At 26.4% G+C, this 19,463-nt stretch overlaps 1 protein-coding gene across 1 annotated transcript in view; it reads right to left on the bottom strand.

Annotated features, from left to right (window-relative positions):
- LOC107456449 (acyl-CoA Delta-9 desaturase) overlaps positions 1-18,907 on the bottom strand; it is a 44,718-nt gene extending 25,811 nt beyond the window's left edge. The window contains exon 1 of the mRNA XM_016074313.3: positions 18,683-18,907. The gene's annotated coding sequence lies outside the window, so the exon portion shown is untranslated. The remainder of the gene's footprint in view (positions 1-18,682) is intronic.
- Positions 18,908-19,463: the final 556 nt, after the last annotated feature.

The raw sequence follows: 19,463 nt of genomic DNA, 5'->3' as shown, positions 1-19,463 counted from the left end.
TATATTATATATTAAGAATCTATTAATAGTCATAAATATTAAAAGTAAAAACAAGTAAATTAATAATATTTTTTAAAATAAATGAAATATTTAGGCAAGATTTTAAAAATTCACTTTAAGCCATAAAGATTTGAATATTTTAATTACGAAACTTTGAAACAGAAACAAACTTTGATTTTTTTATTAGTCTAATGATTTGATATTTTAATTATTGAATTTATGATTATAAACAAGTAAGTAAATAACTTTTTTTATATATCTATTATAAATCTTGCTTATAGACATGAAACTGATATAAAGAAAGTTTAAAAATAGTTATTTGTCCCTACTATATCTACAATTGAGAAAAAGCTAGATTTAGATTTAAAAAAATTATGGTTTTCTTCACATAAAATTTTTAAAATAATTTAATTCATAGCATTTCACTGTTGCTTTCTTTCAATAATTTGGCTTAAAACATGGCTTCATTCTCATATTTTTTAATAATTTAACTTACAACATTTTTAACTGTAAAGTTTTATTTAAAAATTGAACGACATTTCATTCAAACACTTTTATGATTTGTTTGTATTAATGAAGAAAATTTGCAATGAAGAAAAAAATAATATTCACTATTAAAAAATTAAAGTTTTAACTAAAAATAACTAATAGTTATGCGTATTTCACAGCATGCATGAATTCGAAGAATTTTTTTAAAATTAGAAACTAAACCTCGCTTAAATAAGAAATATATATTATATTTTACTTTCTTAAAACGCTAAAATTTAACTTTGTTTTTAAAAAAAAATAAGTTTAGTGCTTAGTTTTTAAGAAAATAAACCTATGGTATGACACTTTTTTAAAATATCAAAAGCTCAATCAAAATCAGAAATATGTAGGAATAGTTATAATCTATGCATACGGGAACTAGACTGAAGCTTCTACGCGAAGGAAAGATGCACTGCCTTTTACTTTTTTAAAAAAGCAAAAGCTTAAATTAACGTTTTGTTTTTTCCTTTTGAAAAAAAAAAAACAAATAAAATTTATTGCAGTTTTTAAAAAAAATATCATGAAGTGAATTAAAGTTATTAGTAATTATTTATATTCGGCTTGATGCAAATTAAAAAATAATAATTTCATGAAACTTATAAACTCAAGCTTATATAAATACGAAATATCTATATAACATTCCACTTTTTTTTAAATAACAACAGTTTATCTGAAAATTTTGTTACTTAGTTTAAGTTTAAAATTGTTTTGCTTGTTTTTATTAACAACAGATTAACTAAAAATTGTGTTTATTATTTTAAGCAGCCAAATTTATTGCATTTCTCATTTTCAAAATAACGAAAGTTTAATTTAAAATCAATATTTCTTAATTATGTACATTCAACAGTAGGACATAGAGAAAAAAGATTCAACAAGGACATTTTCCTTAAATTTGTAAGCTGAAAGTTTTTATTAATAATGAAGAGATATCTCCTTTTAAATTTTTTAAGCAACAAACGTTTAATTTTATGTTTTATCTCTTAATTTTTTTAAGGAGCTTATTCAGTCACGTTCTAAATTTTTTTAGTATTTTGAAAATATATTCCTGTTCAATATCCAAATTTTAAAATTTGACAGCTTTATGAATATAGGACAGAAGTAAAATTGTAAAATTGAGAGTTTTTAAATTTGGTTTTTCTGAATGAAACAATTACAATTTTTTCATTGCAACTTCAAATCCTTACAAAAGCTTCTCTTTCAAACTTTTGTAATAATTGAAAGAAAAAAAGTCACGAAAGATACCTTTCTTCTCAAAATGATGTGCAAAAACATATGTTTAAAGTATTTTTGACAAATGTTTTTTTTCCTTCTTTTTCTTTAAAAAAAGCTTAAAGTGTTTTTTTACGTAATAACAAAGGTTTGTGGCGTAGCCACGCAAAATGTCGACCTTCTAAAAATGAAGTTCAACGTTTTTTAGGAAAAAAGTTCACGAACTTTCCACTGCTAGTAAATAAGCTGCTGTTTAAAATACCGCAAACACAGTTAAGTTTAAAGACAATAAATTAATCCATTCTGTTTAAAGTACAAATATTTCCGGTTAAATTTGGGAAATATTTTAAATTTAATTTAAGAGACAATAAACAAAGGTCAGGTTAGGCTAGAGATTGCAGCTTATTTACATAATTGTTATGTTTTCTCCAAATAGAATTTGCCAGCTTCATGTGGAAAAAAATAAAAGGGAACAAATGGACATATTATTAGTTAAGAACTAGTTTTGTAAGAAGTCGAGACCAGGTAAAAGCTTCTTAGACTATTTCTTTGATTCTATTTTGCATTGCAAAATCATTTTGAACTGCTTTGTTACTTAAGGAACTATAACTGATTAAAGAACAAAAATAGGTTTATAAATAACTATTTATCATAAATTTTGTGCATGTCGTGACTAGAGTGAACCAACCAGTGAAGGAACACTACCCAGTGAAGGAACATTTCATATATATTGATTAAAAATAAGAATTTGAAAGTTTTTCTTTAGATTGATTGGTAACAATAGCTTATTGCCAAACAATAGGAAGTCATCTAGCAATGTTTTGAATTACCTGGTCAAATGGACTTCTTTGGAAAAAAATTTGAATTTGTTATTGTCTGTGCAACACCTTGTTTCTTTGAAAAAATTATAAAGCGAGTGTTTGTATTTTTTTAAGCATCATAGCATAGTAAAGTACTGATATAAGGGGGTGTTTATTCACTGGATCACCAAATGATGAAAAACCAGTGAAGGAACAAGTGTTCCTTTACTGGGTTTTTTTTTCTAAGTTAATGAAAATAGAAGATAAACTTTAATTTTCGTGTACCTTTAGTGATGTTCCGCATCAAAAATATGTTAAAAATACGAAAAACATCTTCTAATCAGTAAGGGAACAGGCATGTTCCCTTACTGGGCATAGATTTCTCAGTGAATGAACAGTATGTGCTAATATGTTGACACTTTAATTTTCAATTCATGATTACAAAAAAAGTTAACATTTTCCAAGTATTTATATGTTATAATTTCAAGAATAGGCTTGTTTTTAAATATTTGTATGGCTTATAAATTCATAAAGAGCATTAAAAAATAACCAAAATTAAGTGTTCCTTTACTGGGTGTTCATTCACTAGTAAGAACTGTTCCTTCACTTGGTCTTCTCACTACTTGTTATTTGAATCTCCAAAACTTTAAAACAATTTTAAGTAATTTCTCTACAATTGTTTTACATAATTTGCAATTAGTAACAAACATGTTGACACTGTCATTTGACTAAAATTACGAATTTTGAAATTAATATGATTTTTTGAAAGGCAAGCGAAGCTTAAGTGTTCCTTCACTGGTTAGTTTACCCTATATCGCATTTCAATTCATTTCTTTTCACTTAGGTAAAGGTAATATCTTGTTGGTAACAGTCATAATTAATCAATAAAGAAATTCTATTCTTATGTTAAAGAATGCAAAAAAGCAGCGCGCTATTTTTGTAAGGGAAATGCTCTAGCCCTAGCGTACACAGCGCCACTCAGAGATTTAATGCCTGATTATTGTTTGGACAAAGAAAATATCGCTTTCTTTCATTATTTTTAATTGAATGTATAAAAACATCTAGAATTGTTTAGCTATTTGTTTAATTTTAATTCTTTAAGAAAACTATCAGTATTTTTAAATGAGGTTGAGAGTTAACGTAGGTAAAAATGCATTTTTATTTAGCATTAAAATTAAATTACGAATTTGATATTAATCTTTTATATTCCTTATATGTTTATTGTTGTTAAATTTATTTTTGTGTTGAATAGGGACAATATTAAGAAGCTTAATCAATATACAGATTATTCTCAAACTTTTTGCAATGGAATATATCCCCTAATTGAAACAAATAAAAGCAAACAGGTGATAGTTAAAATCTGACGGGACACTTAATTGTAAATTGTGTAATGTTTACTTTAACAATTCTTAACATCAAATAAGTGTTTCGTTTTAAATAAACTTTGTATAACTATGTCTATTTTATGTTTATTTTGTCTATGGTAATGGAATAATTTTAATTCTGCTTTCAGAAAAATCTGTAACAGCCAAACCTTATCATGATTTTTTCATGAATAGTTGTTAGAAGAAAAAAAAATTGGAAGCAGTAGAGAAATTTGAATTTTTTTTCTCGAGATTAAATACTTAAAGTTTGACAGTAAAATACCCTTAACACAAAAAAATGTTGCTGAAAAAAATAATGAAGTACTACATCGAGCAAATATTATTTTTCAACAATATTATAGGTTTTGAACTGTAATAATTTTTCAACAATTGTTGGAAAATATTTATAGATCAAAATGAGAAATGAAACTGACTGAAAAAGATCTAATTTGAAGAATTGTCCTCTCAAATTTTTCTTTTCTCATATATATATATATATATATATATATATATATATATATTATATTTTAACTCTAATATTTTCTCATAAAAAAACTCGCTCTTGTGCTTTCTTATCACGCTAAAATTTTCCTTTTCTCAAATTACCAGATCATTTTTTAAAAAAATAATAAATTAAAGAAATTTCAAATTTTTTTGAATGATACTTTGTGAATTATTCAAATGAATTTATTAAGCGATAACTTGTGTATCATTCAATAAAATCTCTTGAATAATCGAGTAATCATTCAATTCTTGATTCTCATATATAATCTAGAGATTTGATCTCTTAAAATCTTTTCTTACTGATGGATCAATGTATCAACAATAGGCCTGAAGCATCAATTTATAGATCAGAAATAAACCTTCATAACTATAATAATTCGACTAGACAAGGAATTTTCAAATACTTTATAATCTAATTTATGCATACAGATAAAAGTTTCTTTCAAACTTTTGTAGGAAAGATTAATGATCTGCTTTAGTGAAGCGTATCATTTAGTTTTTTTTTTCTTATTTCCAATCGTATTGTGGGCTTTGAAAATGTAACTTTATTTGATCGGTATTTGGCTCTTTTGAATGATATAGAACAGAGCTATTAACTTTTACAGTTAAAATAAGGAATAATCTGCAAAAAAATTTTATGTAAGAAGCACATTTTAAAATTAGACGTTAAACGTTGCGCAGCCTACAAGTTGTTGATATACATTAATTAGTCTGCTTTTAAAAAACTCATTTATCTGAGGAAGAATTGCTTTAGAGTTTAAGAAAATGCATATTTTTGCATGGAGTGAAATGATCGCCTTGTAGGAGAAAGACATTTCTGGTAAAAAGAAAGAAAAAAAACCTAATTTTGAAAATAAAACCGAAATATATGATACTAAAACCATTCATGTGGTAATTTTTCCGTTCATAACGTCATCGTAACGGTTTACCGGAAATTTTGGTTTTAAAATTTTATTTCTTATTACCACACATTTAGAAACAAATGCATGTTTTAAAATTGTTCTTTACTGCAAAGAAAGTTGGGTTTGTCTTAAAACCACTTCTTACTTTGATAACAATTTGAGACATTTTGTCATTACTACTCTTTACTTTTTAAGATGACATTGCAAAATGTACTGCACTAAGTATTCCGTAGTTTCCATGGCAAAATATTTAAAATATCATCATCAACACGGAATTTCTACTACCGCTTTAAAAAACAAAACAAACAGTTGGATATTTTGTATAAAAAACATAAATATTGCATTGTATACATGTACTTTTATACAAAATAAATGTTTTTTTCTATATGTAATAGCCTAAAAAATGTCGCCTAAAATTTAGGCGATTCAAAAATTCAAATTAAATTCATTTAAATTAAATTCAAAGGCAATTAAATGTACTTACTTTAAAAACAAAGCATATAAATTAATGAGCCACTGTTTCGTGTTAGAATTTAAGTTAAAATGCAATTTCTCTAACGTATGTTTACATTTTTCATTTTTGAAAGGAAGTAAATTTAGTGATCTAGAGCAGAACTATTGTATTGTTTGAAACCTTTCAATTGAAAGCGCATCGTTTAAAAACAATTATTTAACACGAGATGTTTACCTTAAACAAATAACCACCCAGGGGCTTTCGAAGATTTCAATCTTTGCAACACGCGAAACCACAAACAATTAATGCATACAGAAAAAGAACTTTTGAAAAGAATATAGGATGCATAATCAACATCCCATGACATCACTTAAACTTAAAAAAATAACAATAAAACATTCTTTTTCTAGCAGCTCTGCGCAAAAATAGAAAACACATAACATTGTTACAGCTCAATAAACAGGAAGCATCCGCTTTAGAGTGACAGTTGGAAAAAATTAGAGTTTACTTTTAGACACATTAAGAAAGAAAAAAAAAATAGCCGTCTTTTTATCAACAAACACAACTCTACGCTAAATCAAAATTATAAAAAAGATGAGCGATTTGATTGGAGCATTGACCTCAAGTTACTGGTGTGAATACGACACAGTGGTTATATTCATCAAATTTTGAACAAATGTGCCATTTTTCATGGGGAAATGATTGTTTAAAATGGGCAAATAGATACATTCAATCAGTCAAAATTTAGAATTGCTTTTTAATGCTTTTTGAATTGTCGAAAATTAAGTGGCTAACAAAAGGGTTCATAAATCTTGTTTTCACTATTTTGTCTACTAGAAAAGTATTTTTAGCATTGAAAGAGCTTAAAACTGTTTTTGTGATTGTTATAAGTTGACTTAAAAGATTATCAAAGCAATCCTTTAAATTCCCAATTAGTTTCTAATTTTTCATTTGACATCTAAATCTAAATATAGCGCTTTGCTTAAATATAGATTGCTACTCAGATTGACGTTTAGTGTTTTATTGTTAATGCTGAATTGTAAATCAATGATGCAAAATACCTGCCCTTGTATATGTCTATAGCAAAAAGATAAAGTATAAATTTGATTTTTTTGGAATATATTGATAATCTATATATCTCAAAGATCATAGGGAAATTTATTTATGTTTATGTAAATAGATTTATATAGATTATAATTTGCTAAAAAAATAGTCAACTGTTTTGTTAAATGAATCTGAATCTACGCTTTATAAGAAGCAATTTTGATATATTTTTGAGAAATATGTTGTTTATGCTGGAAAATTTAGTTTATTAAATGCTGTATATTTTAAAAAAATTAAAAAAAAAGAATTCCGATAATCGTACTTTGTATAACCAAACAACATTATGTGACATTCATTTTTGTGATTTAGTCATGTAGGAAAGATATTGAGGTTTTGTTTGAAAAAAAAAACTTACTAAATTGAATATCAATAATTCCGGATCATCTGTGAAATCCATTTTTCCGTAAAATATTATACAGTAATTTTCTACAGCTATATTTATTTAATTAAAGTGGTTCAGTGTTTTTACGTGTTTATTATTGTAAAAATTACGGTACATCAGGTTTTTTGTCCCTTAACATGTTCCAGTAAAAATGAATTTTACTGTAAAAATTGAGGGGACCCGGATTGCCAGTAATTTTTACCGTAATTTGAACCGGTTTTTTTTACAGTACCAGTTTTAATATGATTATTTGAATGAAAAAACTATTTTAATTTTTAAAAAAAATAAGCAAATATTATCAGAATTTGATACATTAAGTTTAAATAAAAATATTTTATGGAGATACACAAGCATTGAAAACTTCGCAAATACTTATTTTTAAAAATTTCTTTGTAGTCAAACTTCTTGTAATGCTTGTAAAATTGTAAAAATACTTTATACTTGTAAAAATACAAGTATAAAATATTTTTACAAATTTAGTATCAAAATCTAAAATTTGGTAAAAATAAGTTCAATGATTTCGAAGATATAAAAATTTGAAAAAAATAAATTTTTTATTGCAAAGAGACGTATTTAAATTTAGAATTACTAAATTATTCTGGACTTAAAATAAATTTATTTTATTTAGATACCTACTTATAAATTAAAAATTTACGACTAACATAAGGAAAACTAGACGATCTTAGTTTTCTATAGAACAAAAAAGCTCCTTCTCTTCTTTATAAACAACACAGATATCAGAAATCGTTGAATTGTTTAAGTAAAAAGACATCTCTACAAAAAAACTCTACCAAATGAAGCATCCGACTCATTTCCCTTCCATAAAACTCATCTTCCTAAAGGACCGCGACTTGTCTGTCAAACGGACAGCACGAAAACTAATCAAGTTATTATAAGAATCATGTGACAGTTAAAAGCGAGAAACAATTTCCTAAGCACTTGAACTTTTGGCAAAGGAAAACATGGCAAGAAGGTAAGGAAGAAAAAAAAAATGTAAATAAAAATTCCGGTCGATGACCTAGTCTAGTGGAATTTACCAAAGACACGGTCCGTTAGTGGATTTCTACTTCTTTTCGTTTTATAAAGGTCAGGGTGACGCGCATGTTATATAGGATGGAAAACCGTTCACCTGAGGCCTGTAGGTAGAAGGGAAGTTTTATCTCGTAGAGTCGGTCTTCTGGCAAAGTAGAACCGATACGTGACAAAATTGAACAATAAAAACGAAGAAGAGGGTATTTGGGTTGCCATGCGAAAACTAAAAGTTTGTTTCCTGATTTTGAGGTCGTTGCAGAGATTGAGTTTCATTTCGATTTTACTTGTTGGTGGGAAAAATGCTGACATCAAAAAGGGATATCCCAAAAATGTCCCAGATCGCGTAGTGAGGATGTTCTACGAGATAGAGGAATTTCGGAATCACCATAAGATTCAAGGAAGATCGACTGAAAACTACAATGAAAATTTTTATATGGATCTTACATTTTTATTTAAATATCGTTAGAATATTAATTTTAAAGAATTTATGCAGTTTTATGGGGATTAATATTACATAAAACTGTCAATGAATGCTGACATCAAAAAGGGATATCCCAAAAATGTCCCAGATCGCGTCGTGAGGATGTTCTACGAGATAGAGGTGTTTCGGAATCACCATAGGATTTAAGGAAAATCTACTGAAAATGACAATTAAAATTTTTAGATGGTTGTTACATTTTCATTTAAATATCGTTAGAATATTAATTTTAAAGAACTTATGCAGTTTTATGGGGATTAATATTACATAAAACTGTCAATGAATGCTGACATCAAAAAGGGATATCCCAAAAATGTCACAGATCGCGTAGTGAGGATGTTCCACGAGATAGAGGTGTTTCGGAATCACCATAGGATTTAAGGAAAATCAACTGAAAATGACAATTAAAATTTTTAGATGGATGTTACATTTTCATTTAAATATCGTTAGAATATTAATTTTAAAGAACGTATGCAGTTTTATGGGGATTAATATTACAGAAAACTGTCATCGAATGCTGACATCAAAAAGGGAATCCCAAAAATGTCCCAGATCGCGTCTTGAAGATGTTCTCTAGAACAAGAGTTTCCAACATACATGAGGCTGGGGGCTGCAATTAAAAAACACCTGTCAAATGGCGGGCTGCAACTTTATCAAAATTTTATATAGGACTCTTTTATGCTTAAAGGAACATTAAATATTACTGTCAGATTTCTATCGAAGTTGTACAAAACAAAAGTATTGAATTACAAATTAAAATAAGAAGCAGATTTTTATCTGAGAAAAAAAATTTTTTGCAGCTGGTGTGTTAAATTTCACAGAAACGAAGAAATTAAGTTTTTTTTTTTGAACGAAGAAAAGCACTTTTAACCCATATAGATTTTTTACGAAAATTGTCTGCAAGAAAATGACAACTAATATATTTTAGTTCACGGGCCACAAAAAAAGATTTCGCGGGAAGGATGTGGCAGCCAGTTGGTAACCACTGTTCTAGGAGAAGACACATTTTGTAATCACCATAAATTTTCAAGGAAAATTGATTAAAAAATTGATCGAATTTTCTTATATGGATATTAACTTTTTTATTTAAATATCGTCAGAATAATATTTTTAATGAGCTGATGTAGTTTTATGGAGACTAATATTATATAAAATTGTCGTTGAATGCTGACATCAAATCCCAAAACGTCCCAAATGTTCTACAAGGAGGATGTTCTACAAGATATAGGTATTTTGGATTCACCAGAGCTTTTTAAGGAAAATCGACTGAGAGCTAAAATAAAATTTCTTTATATGGATCTCAGCTGTTTACTTAAATATCGTAGGAATATTAATTTATAAGAAACAGTGTAGTTTTATGGGAATTTATGTTACTTAAAATTGTCATTGAATGTTGAAATCAAAAAGGGATATTCCAAAAAATGTTCCAGATGTCGTCGTGAGGATGTCTTACAAGAGGTATTGCCGAATCATCATGATTCTTTACTGAATATTGTCTGAAAAATATAGCAAAATTTTATGTATGTATGCAGATTTATGGAGATTAATAATTCTATATAATTAGCTATATATCGATGATATCTTGTTGGGGAAGTAAAGGCACGCAGTTGCGTGATGCTGACCACATTACTCCAAGCCTTAACTTAATAACTTTCCCTGGCTCACAATGGTCAGTTGCGGATGCTTTACTGCAACATTGTATAATTAGTGTCATTAAGTATTGACATAAACAGAAGTATATCCAAAAAATGTTCTAGATTGCATCATGATTTAATGTCGCTAAAAACGTCGCTAAGATCAAAGAATTTTTTATAAGACCTAAATAATCTTTTAGAGTTAGATTATAATTCCCTTATGCCTTTATCCTTATAGCCACATTTAACAATCATATTTGCTAGCTATTATATTTCTCTTTCTATGGCCTTATGCATTAGATAGAAATATAAATCTTTAAGAGAGACATACATAAATCATATTGCATTTAAAATCGAAAGTTTAAAATGGAATGGAACAGGATTAACAGGCAGCTACTATAATTGCAATTGTTATTGAAAAGTCTTGAATGGAAACTATAAGCAAAAAGAACGTGTTTTCACGATTTCGATTCAAGACGTCACGTTTGAGATGAACAATTTTAAAAAGAATCCATTTTCTTAAAAAGATATCAGAGTGAAAAGTCATCTTTTTTTTTCAAGTAATTTTTAAATGAATTAGTTTAATCTTTTTGTAAAGAAAGTTTTGAACAATCGTATTCAAATCAAAAAGCTAAATCTGATTTATTTCATGCAGGAAAAGAGAATATGGAAATATTTCCCCTTCTAATAGACTAAGTGGCAATACATTTATAAAAGAAATTACGAGTTCGACTGTTTTTCATGCATAATGAATCAAATAATAATTAAATGATGTTACATTTTGAAGATAATTTTAGTCACGTGATCAACTTGATGTTACTTAACTCTATGAGATAAAATTAGAAAATTTTGCTACTGATTAGGGGTAAGTTGTAGTAGTTTTAACAATGACGACTTTTTTAAACATGTGACCATTTTTTCAGAAAATTTAAATGATTAATTGACTAAAAACGATTAAATACTCTAAACCTAACGATAAAAAACCATTGATATTAATTATAAAATGCATTTCTCTTGAAGCTTTTCTCAAAATGGTAAACATTAAAGGTTCATTTCTAAATAGAAGAAAAATTTCAAGAAACAAGCGTGAAACAAAACAATTTTCAGAATATTATGAGATATTCATAATGATTTCATATTTATTAAAAGAAAATTTACATGTAATTTTGCGAGTTATGTAAATTTTTTGAAATTTAGCCAGTGGCGACCGTTCATTTTACTCGATACTTTACTTTACTAAAGTATTTCAATATTTTTAAAGGAGTATAATTTAATATTGAGGGGACTTAAATCTGAGTAAAAAGTGTATACAATAAAAATAAGTGGTTTTTTTTTTACTAAAAACTACGATATAAAATTTAACCCCAAACAATAAATACATTTTTCTGAAAAACTACGACAAATATTTTAAAAATGTTAAATTGAAACAATATTATTTGAAACAATAAAGAATGTTTTAGAAAATTAGATTTGGAATAAACACAAATGCGGCTATTTTTTTTTATTTACAAGAGTTTTTTGACTTGCGACAAATATAATAAAAAACTGAAAAAAGTTGCAAGCTTATGCTTGCTGTTTAAAAATAAAAGATTTATAATACACTAAAAGTTTCGGAGTATCATATAATGTATACTTGAAATCGGCATTTTCTTTTAATGACAATACAGTTGAATTTGTGGTTGGGTTTTTCTTATTTCCTCAAACCTCATCATAGAATGTTGCTCAAAACGCCTTAAAAAGGTGGTTTCAATGAGCATCCTTCGTTGATTTAGTTTTGCGCTCCAAGGCAGGTATTTCTTCCAATTTCGTAACACATATCTTTATAACTATATTGTAATTAGTGCTGCAATGGTCTAACATTTGTTCTGTTGACTATTGCAAAACAGAAGGAATGCGTTCTTATATGAATAATGTAAAAATTGATTTGGGAAACCTTGATTCTTTTTTCAGCCAAAGAGTTTGAGTATTAGTTGGGTGTTCATTACGGATGAAATTTCATTACCATTAACATTTTTTTTTACCTTAATATTGTAATAATGTTGCCTAAGTAGGAATTAATTTATTTTACGAATGCGGAAATAAAGAATAATGAGTTTATTCAAATGGATATTCAAATTTATGTTTTGAAGAAAAGAAAAACTTTCTAAAATATATCTTTTCACTAATTACGTTTTACTCTTTCCTTTAATACAAATTAAATTATAAAAGCTTTTTCTTAACTTCAAAAAAATATGCTTTAACTTTAAATAATTACAATTCTATAAATTATAATAATTTATAAGATTTAAATAAAAGAAATAAAAAAATTTAAAAAAAAAATTATACCATGTATTATAATATTTCTTTAAAAAATCTCACTCACAATTAAATCCACTAAATCACCACGATTCAACTATTCTCTCTATCATAATATAAAAGAGTAATCACTGTTTTTTTTTTCTTTAAAATTAGCAGCATATTTGATTTTTCATCGCATCCAGCTCAATCTAATATTTATCTTATTATATATAAATATATTTTAATTTCCATGATAATTTGAATGGATACTGATACACTGTCTGAAATTTCTATGATAAAATGGCTAAATAGCAATTTACTTAATTGTCTTTTTACCACATTCAACCAAAACAGTCACACAACCATAAAAAAAGAAGGTATCCAAACAGTTAACTGCACCAAAAATCGTCTATTGACTGTATTTACCTAATACGGTTAAACAATAAGAATTTTAACCGCTCAGATTAGCCCCCCCCCCCTAATGAAGCTACTTATGGATACATAATAGTCGAGAGGACTATTCTGTTAATCTCATGACCAGTAGAACGGGTATTCACGCCACAGCACTTCTTCCATTCTATCAACCACGTGAAGAGTTTAAAATGCATTACTCTCCCCAATTCTTGACCCTGGACTGTTAGAATACACTTACTTAACACAAGGCATTCTAGAATTTTCCTATTCTCATAATAGAGGGAACTACCAAATTAACTAATTAAGTCTAGTTCACCGATCATTTGACAAAACACAACTCAATTTAATTCCAATGTCCATTATCTAACGAAAAACTTAACTCTAATGACCAGCTAAATCACCATAACAGTTAGTAATTTCGAAACCGTAAAGGTAAAAAATATTCTACACTGTAAACTTTACGATTAATTGGATAGACAGACTGCTGCCATTTATTTTTCCGTAATTCTGGAATGAAATTTCCAAAAATGTAATGAAAACTACCTAAATACAATACTTATTTGAATACAAATGCCACATAAATGACTTTGCCTTTTATGCATATAAATTTTTTCTGTAAAATTCCGGATAGCAAATTTAGTTGATTTTGATATTAAATACCTTCTAATAAATTATTTTTAAGATATATGAAGAAAAATGAATCAAAACTTTACGATTAATTAGATAGACAGACTGCTGCCATTTATTTTTCAGTAATTTTAGAATGAAATTTCCAAAAATGCAATGAAAACTACCTAAATACAATACTTATTTAAATTCAAATGCCATAAAAAAATTTTATGTCTTTTCTGTGAAATTCCGGATAGCAAATTTAGTTGATTTTGATATTAGATACCCTCTAATAAATTATTTTTAAGATATATGAAGAAAAATAAATCAAAACTTTACGATAAATTGGATGGACAGACTGTTGCCATTTATTTTTCCGTAATTTTAGAATCAAATTTCCAAAAATGTAATGAAAACTACCTAAATACAATACTTATTTAAATTCAAATGCCATATAAATTTTTCTGCAAAATTCCGGATAGCATATTTAGTTGATTTTGATATTAAATACCTTCTAATAAATTATTTTTAAGATATATAAAGAAAAATAAATCAAAACTTTACGATTAATTGGATGGACAGACTGCTGCCATTTATTTTTCCGTAATATTAGAATGAAATTTCCAAAAATGTAATGAAAACTTCCTAAATACAATATTTATTTAAATTCAAATGCCATAAAAAAAATTTTATGTCTTTTCTGTAAAATTCTGCATAGCAAATTTAGTTGATTCTGATATTAAATACCTTCTAATAAATTATTATTAAGATATATGAAGAAAAATAAATCAAATCAGTGGAGTCATGTGATTGCACATCGCTTAATTTGCTCACAAATTGAAATCATCAGAATAAATCAGAACGTTTGTATGTGTTAATAAACCTCACTCTTTTACGTATAAATTGTTTCACGGTCAACTGTTTTCATAATACCATACTTTAAAATGTTGTTTTCTCATTTATGCTGTCTGTCATGCTCTATATGATTTTGCTTTCAGAGTTTAATTTTCTTTGATAAGGGAGTAATTGAAAGAATATGATATGCCAGATTCAGGTAGCAACTTTTAACTACAAACACTGCGATTTTGCACTTCAATAAAAAATGTTTGGTTTATATTTCTAAGCTAATATGTCTTACTTGTTTTGAAAGAATTTATTAATAATATATAATTTTGAATTATTATTTTGTAAGAACTTTTTGTGATGTAAAATCATTATTTAATAGTAGGGTTTATAGTTGTACCTTTGCCGATAAAAAACGTATGATCAAAACTACTTGAATATGGTCAATTTTACCGCGTTTCTGGCTCTATGTAAACACCAAAAAGAATGGTAATTTTTAATGAAGTGCTTTGGCAATGATTTTGGTATATTTAACAATTAAATATAGTTTTATAATCTGTGATGAAATTTGGTAAATCTGATGAAAATTTTATTATATGGTAATTTTATTATGATACCTTAGAGCTCGGTATTAAAACCGTTTATTTGGTTAAATTTACTTTTAAGGTTTGTAATTTTCGCTGAATGTATGTATTGTTAATTATAATTTCGAGAACCTGAATTTCTGGTAAAAGGCTACCACATGAAAGGAAAGATCACGAAATGATTTATTTAAATACGATATATGTATTTCAAATTTTAGTAATTTCACCACACACTTCGAACGAGTGTTGATACAATGTATTTTAGAGACCAAAATACCTTGGAGCAAGTTTACTTTCAAAATTATAATTATTTTTTTTTTGCATAAAAAAATAAGTTAAGGAAGTTAAAGTTACTACAACACTTTCTTATATTTTCTTTTGAAGTACATATCGTAAGTATAATGTGATGCATTATGATTCAAATTAGTTAAAAATAGGAATAGGAGCTATATAAGTATAAAAGTATTCGTATAATTTTGATTTGTAGTTTTAAATTCATTAGAATGATGCGGACTAATGTATATACATTATAAAATACAAGATCGATCTATGGCATATGACATTATTCTTTTATTTATAAATCAGAAATTATAAACTTGTAAGACAGGACAGCACGTCCATATCCATATAATGTTCCAATTATTGGTGACGAGGATAAATTATAATATTGTAAGGATAATATTAAATTTTTTTATTAAAATATTAGTAAATTTTAGTATTGTGAGGATAAATGTTATTTTATTATTGAATTAAATTATTTTATTGTAGAATAAAAATACAGCAATTTTAGCGCTATTAGTTAAATAATGTGCTTGAAATCACTATTAATAATAATTAATATACTACTTGTTTATATTTCTCGCAAAAAGGTACTTTTTCTAGATAAACACATATTTATTTTCTCGGATTAAAATTTTCCACTTTCTTAACATAAGCAGCTATCTGGACCGCATTTGTGGTTGGAATGGTTCATTAGACCAGATTAGTCCATTAGTCCAGAATAGTCCATTAGTCCAGAATAGTCCATTAGACCGGAATGGTCCATTTAATGTCCGAATCTAGAGAATGGTTGAAAGTTATAAGGTTCCATAATGGGAATTATACTTTTTGCACATTTCGCCTTCTCAAATAATTCGTATTTTTAATTTTTTTTCTCCAATACCCTTCGTTGAATTTTGTCGTTTAAATACAGGTAGATTTAATTGGCGCAAAATTCTGTGAACAAAAAATTTTTTGGTTAATAATAAAATAAATAATAAAGGATAATCGATATTTCTTTTTAAAAAATTATTTTGACATTGAATTATTTTTGTATGAACAAGTTTTTATTACTGTTTGCAAAAAGTTTTTCTGTAGACCCGGAGATGGAACAAAATGCACAAAAAGTTAACATTAATGGACCATAATTTTCTACTTTAGTGAAAATATTATTTTCTAAATTGAGTTTCACACTTTTATTTTAAAGAACAATATTTCAAATCCATCGAAAAAAATTATATTTATTCAAAGGAAGATCGTTTTCTCAATTGATTTTGCAACTTAAAATGTTGCCTACCCAAATTAATTAGCATATTTACGGTTAGGCCCTCGAACCATTAGAATTGAGTCCTTATACGTGGAAATCTGATTGTTTGATAAAAAGTTATTAAGGTGTTTTTTTTCATTGTGCGCAATGCATTTCAAGCAATTGGAGGGACATTTATATTCATGCAAGTGGAAATGTTTTGAAGTAAAACTCATTTATGTTTGAATTAAATGAAAAAAAAAAGCACGAAAAATAAAGTTCATGACTTGTAAATAGCATTTAAAATCTAATACAAAGTAGGATGATTACAATATTTTTTTATTGAAATATTGGCTCCAATATAAAACTTAATAATAATACATCCGCGCAAAATTAAATGGAAAAGATCAGAATCTTACTTTTGATCAAATCTCAAATTTCAGAAATAAAGGAATTTTCATTTTCAGAGAAAAAATATTACTCGATTACTTTTCTTACTTGAGTTTTTTTTTATTTATTTTCATGTTACAAAAAGCAATATAAATTAATTTTAAATTATAAGAATTTCATGAATAAGCATCATATACAGGAATGAAAAATACAAATAAAAATAAAAGTTTTTTAACTGCTTTATGACTAGAGTGAACTATGCCGAATATTATTTTAAATGTTTTACTTTAATGTTGAAAATAGATTCATAAATTCATTTGAAGCAATTAATGCAAATGTTTTATTTATTTTTTGAAAGTATACCATTAGAAATCTATTAATAAAATAAATCTCCAAATAGCCGTTGATTATTGTTATTAAACAAATGACTTTTCGTTTCACCTTTTAAATATACATTTATAAAAAAATAAGAGAGTTTGTTTTATTCTTTAAAATATTTATTCTACTATTTTAGTGTGTTTTAGTTATTTAAACTGTGGATCATGCACATATATGTATATATGTTATTCGATAAGGTTATAAAATCGAAAAAGATGCATGTCTTTGAACTTATTTTAAACTAAATATGCAACAATTATTTTTCTGAACATTTAAAAACTATAAATTGTTTATTTTTGTCTTCCTTTGAGCTAGTAAACGGGTAATTAATTATACAAGCAGAAATTTCTGACGTTATATAAATAATGTAACCACAAAGTCTTGAATACATATTTTTTACAATTATTTTTATTATTAATTTATAGCAGATTTTTTTAAATCTTTTACTTATTTATGTTGTTACTCATAAATACTTATAATATAAAATCTGATCATAAAATTGAAATGTATGCGTTTAAAAATTTTTTTCGTATACGTAATATCAACAATTTACTTTTATAAAATACTCGTGTTTTGTGCCCTTTTTAAACCGATATAAATATATATTTATTTTCTTAAACAAAAATTTCAAATGGTACAGTTCAGTTCTAAGATTTTTGATCAAATACTAAAAATTGTAAATTGTGCCTTTTTTATTATTAACTTATAATACAATTTTTGAAATCTTTTACTCATTTGTATTGTGACTCTTGCATACTTATGTTGCAAAATATGATTATAAAATTGAATGGTATGCATTTGAATACTTTTCTTTTGTATAAAAAATATCAACACATATTATAAAACATTTAATTTTTACGAATCAAAAATTTGATCAAGAAATAAAAAAAAATTGTTTTTTTTTACTAATTTGAGAGGTATGGAACAGAACATTGTTGTAAATGCAATTCGTATTTTAGTTATTTGAAGATTGATTGCAAAAACACTGATAATTGCAATGAAACCAATAAATTTTCTTTTTGACTATTGATTAAATAAACAATTGTTAGGTGTAATGAAACTGTAAAATTTTCCTTTTAACTATTGATTAAAAAAAACAATTGTAAGGTGTAATGAAACTATAAAATTTTCCTTTTGACTATTAATTAAGAAAACAATTGTCAGTTGTAATGAAAACCTAAAACTTTTATTTTGACTATTTATTAAGAAAACCAATTGTTAGATGCAATAAAAACCTAAAATTTTTAATTTAAAAGAAAATATTTTACGGATAAAAACAAAATGGTACTTACCCAAGAATTAAAATGCTTAGCTTTATTTCTTTACACACAATCCAAGTAACTTGGATGTCCTGAAAATATAAAAATCACACAGGTACTCCAAAATGTTGAACTTTTCCAGTGACTTCCGCAACAGATGTATTGCCGAAAAACTAACTACAAGGTCTGACAAGTGACGTGTATCGCAGATGATGTTCAACTAAGGTATTTCCAAAACCTCAGTTCCATTTTGATTTCGGATAAAGTCTTGCTCTGCGCATGCGTAAGGGTCACGGAATACTTAATTGTTATATTCACGTTGTAGGGTTGAAGAGTTGTGGTTTTTAGTTCTATGAATTCAGTTAAATAAGTTCAATTAAACTGAATTCATAGTACTAATGAAATTCATAGAACTAATGAATTCATTCATAGATCAAATGGATTGTTTAATCGAGAAAAAAAATGTCTCTTAATACAAGCTAATGAAATTAGTAAAAAATATTACTGCGTAAAATATATTATGAAACTTTACTTTCTTTCTTTTTTTTCAAAAAACTAAACACATAAAGCGTATTTATTCAACAATGAAATCTTAACTGATCAGGAAATATTTATTGCTCATAAGTTTGATTAGCTATTAAAAATTAGGGCTAATTTCATGGAATTCTTGATATTCATTCCGAAATTTAATCTTACCTTAATTAAAATTATAATTATTTTACTTTTAACCGTGTTTAGTTTTACGAAATTTAGGTTTAGGTTTGTTTCTATTCAGTAGTAATTGTTACTTTTTTCGGTTTTTATTTTTCAGGTA

The sequence above is a fragment of the Parasteatoda tepidariorum genome, chromosome 6, assembly GCF_043381705.1.
Source record: "Parasteatoda tepidariorum isolate YZ-2023 chromosome 6, CAS_Ptep_4.0, whole genome shotgun sequence".
Lineage (NCBI taxonomy): Eukaryota > Metazoa > Arthropoda > Arachnida > Araneae > Theridiidae > Parasteatoda > Parasteatoda tepidariorum.
The sequence above is the reverse complement of the archived record's forward strand: the minus strand, read 5'-3'. Positions and strand labels throughout refer to the sequence as shown.